The following is a 3,560-nucleotide window of genomic DNA, read 5'->3' on the forward strand; positions in this document are numbered from 1 at the left end:
CTGACTGGGGGCTCAGTCCCACGAACTGTGAGAGCATGACCTGAGCTGAAATCGAGAATTGGACGCTCAACTGAGCCACCCTGCACCTATCTTCATTACTTAAATTATTATTTTACTAAATAAACAACTCATCTAAAACCTTCAATAATATACTTTATTACCTAAAATATTGGTAATAAATGGGAAGATTTAATATTTTATTGTGGTATTTTTATACTATGTCCAGTAGCCTAATTTAAACATGGCCTGTCTGGGAAAATAAAAGATTTTACAGGTATTTTACTGGTCCAGACATTTCTCTTGTGGTTTGTGGCTCTCGAGTCAAACTTACAAAAGGTGTCCCTATCCCACATAATGAAGATAGTTCATTTTGGGGCTTCACATAATCTATGTTCTTTGGGGGATATTCCTTTGTAATAAAAATGTTATTTTCATTAAAAATTTCAAGAATTGTTAATCACCTTCATGTTATGTAGCCAGACACAAAAGGCCATGTTGAATGATTCCATGCACATGAAAATCCCAGAAGAGGTAAAGCAACAGAAACAGAGAGACCAGTGTTTCCAGGGATTGGGGTGAGGGAATGAGCAGTGACCGATCAGTAGCACAGGTGTCTCTGTGATGGAAGTGTTCTAGCAGTACCTAGTGGTCATGGTTGTATAACATTGTCAAACTACCTAAGGACACTTCAACGTCCAATTTAAAAGGATCAGAGTCAAACTTTACTTGAAGTCAATTTATACTTTACTTATAAAACAAAACACACTAAGCCATTCCATATCTGAATAAAAAACATAAAAATTTCAAAAAAAAAAGCAACTACAGGGGAGGGGAAGCCGTCCTTTGGGGCTGCAGCCTACATGAGCCACTGCTTGGGAGCTGAGACTGGTTGTTCAGCTGTAGCAAGTGGTTGTTCTAGTCCTTCCGTAACCCCAGTAGCTGGGGCTGGGGTCTGCTCATGCTCCAGGGCTGCCAAAGGTGCAGGTGGTTCTTCCAACTCCTGACAGTGAATCAGAGCTATAACTACCACCTACACTGGCTCTGACACTGTAGGGAGGGTCACTGCTTTTCCTAATTGCTGAGCTCTAGCAGGAGTGATGGCTTCAGCCACCTCGGGCTCTGAAGCTGCAGCAGACACCACAGTAGGCACTGGGGTGCCTAGCACTAGCTCTTGAGTTGGTTCTGGATCCTGCTCCGGAACGGGTGCTATAGCTTCAAGAAGAGAAAGTATCATCCCCATGATTGCCTTTCCATGTCTCTTCCAAATAAACGAAACCTCTCCCACCAGTCAATGTCTTCTGAGTCCAAGAACCCACCCCCAGGAAGTCTCCCCGGATGGCAGACCATGGGGACAGTTATCTGAGGCTACTCACGGCTCCTGATCCAAACACAGCTTAAGGATACTTGTTCTGTGTGGCCTACCCTGTCCCCTCCACATGCTCACATCACCCACCCTGAGTTCTCCTCACTCTCAACCTCTGGCTCATTGGGCTCCATGTGTCCTAGCTATGAGAGGAAAACAGACGTATGGTGCTCCAGGTGTGAGCCCAGCATGTTAAGCCCCACATATGCCAGCAGCATCTTCAGGCAGGGAAATTCAGCAGGTTGGAAAAAATCCTCAGGGGACTGGTCCATCCACATGCCCAGAATGGAGAAGATGGCCCTGGAAATACAGAAGTAGGCAGAAGAATCAAGACTGATGTCTCAGGGCACCCAGTGGGAACCTGGCCTCCTATGCCTCCAGCTGTCCAGAGGCTGGTCCTACTCCTTGTCCACCTCTGATTTGGCACACCTGCTAAGATAGTCCTGGTCACTGAGGACAGTCTGGCAAAAAGCCATTTTGAATGGGAGCCCTTAACCAATGATGGGGCCATCTCTGTCCTTCTTGGAGAAGGATTCTTTGCTCTGTCTGCCTGCCTACTTCCTGCTGGAATTCAACTCCATGTGGCAGGGAGGGGTGGTGTCTGGTCGGTTCATTGTCCTCACCGCATACACCAGTGCTCCATGAATATCGGAACAAATAGGAAACAAAGGAACCTGTCTCTCAGCAGGGCTTCTCAGGACCCTCCTAATACCTCAAACTTTACCTCCTCCGCCTGCATGTTGCTTTATTCACTTCGCATCCATGTGGGTGTCCCCCCACTGACCCTAATCTCCCACAAGGTGGGGACATCTGGTCCCTGAGCCCTCACTGGGTCTCCAAAGCACTTGCTGAGCACCCACCGTTGAAGTGCCACCAGATCGGTGAGTGTGATGCTCCCCACACCCTTTGTTCTGGGTCCCAGGATGGGGGTGGAGGCAGGACTGGGAGTGGGAAGGGATGGGGTTGGACTCTCTTAGGAGGTGACTCTGTCCTCTGGCCCCCTCTGCTGTCCCACTGTGCCCACACCTCATCTATGGCTCTCCAAACCCCTCTCCTCTTCCAGGAGAAGCACTCAGACCTTTGCCCGCTCAAAGGAATCGCAGATGTATGGGATACAGGGTCCAAAGCCCTTCCAACTCACCGCCCCCCCCCCCCACTGCCCTCTTGGAGGGGGAAGACCCTCCTGCATTGTCTAAAGCCCACTCACATTTTCTGCTGCTCCAGGGGTCTGCCATCTTCATCCCATTTCAGGAAGGATGCATCCATACCTAGAGGAGGCCAGGAGGACATCATATCACCTGTTCTGTGTATGCTACCTCTTGTCATACCTAGTGTCACTGACCCCTGTGTAGAATGGAGCCCTAGAGGGCAGGGTGTTGTCTGTTCTGTGCCTTGCATGACAGTCAGCTCCTAAAGAAGTGCCTGCATCTGGTGGAGCTTCCTGTATGTTTGATAAATGAATGGGCCTCAACTAGCACCATCACAGATATCTGAGTGGGCCTGGGGCCACCTGCTCACCCCCAGGGATCCCTGCTCTGGTCTCAGCCAGGATTCAGACCCCCAGAAGGAGCCTCAAATCTCCTTTTCAAATGGGAAAATGGCCCAGCTCAAGACCTGGTGACAGTGACAGATGAGGCAGAAACGTCATCATGGGGAAGAGGACAATAATAACCCAGCACAGCCACAGCCCTGCCAGCAGACCGTTCCACAATGCCAGGTGCACTTTCCCTGCAGGGCCCCACTGGGTCCCTATAATAACTCTGCCCCCATCTGAGGAACAGACTGAGACTTGGGGAGGTTTGGTGACATTTCCAAGACTCAAAGCCTGTAAGTGGCCAAATTCAGTGGGGCTGTGGAGAGGCAGGGTGCTCACCTTGGAATCAACAGATCCAGCACCTTTTCAGTAGTGGAAAAGTTCTGTACATGTCCAGGAACATGGAGACATGGCGGGGGGCGGTGGTCTCTGCCCAGGAAGACAGGCACTGGGTGCTACACTTGCTTATCCAGCAAGCCTGCCTGGATGGTCCACACCACACTGGTCTCATTCTTATTCACGGTTGAGGCATTTTTACCCTGAGGTGGAACAGAGGAGGGACACGGAGTCAGGCAGCACACTGGCCACCAGGAGGGTTAGGGGACAGAATGCAGAACAAATCCCCAAGCCTTCAGTGGCTTGTGGCAAGACTGAAACATAGGT

At 49.9% G+C, this 3,560-nt stretch overlaps 1 long non-coding RNA gene across 1 annotated transcript; it reads right to left on the reverse strand.

The window, feature by feature from the left end:
• Positions 1 to 1,135: 1,135 nt before the first annotated feature.
• On the reverse strand, positions 1,136 to 3,435 carry LOC121024027 (uncharacterized). Its single transcript, XR_005787587.1, has 4 exons — positions 3,237 to 3,435; positions 2,571 to 2,631; positions 1,470 to 1,663; positions 1,136 to 1,212 (listed from the first exon to the last, which is right to left on the reverse strand). It is a non-coding gene; the product is annotated as an uncharacterized LOC121024027 (long non-coding RNA).
• Between the last annotated feature and the right edge of the window lie 125 nt (positions 3,436 to 3,560).

Source organism: Herpailurus yagouaroundi, unplaced genomic scaffold, assembly GCF_014898765.1.
Source record: "Herpailurus yagouaroundi ecotype Mexico unplaced genomic scaffold, PumYag 577, whole genome shotgun sequence".
Taxonomy (NCBI): Eukaryota; Metazoa; Chordata; class Mammalia; order Carnivora; family Felidae; genus Herpailurus; species Herpailurus yagouaroundi.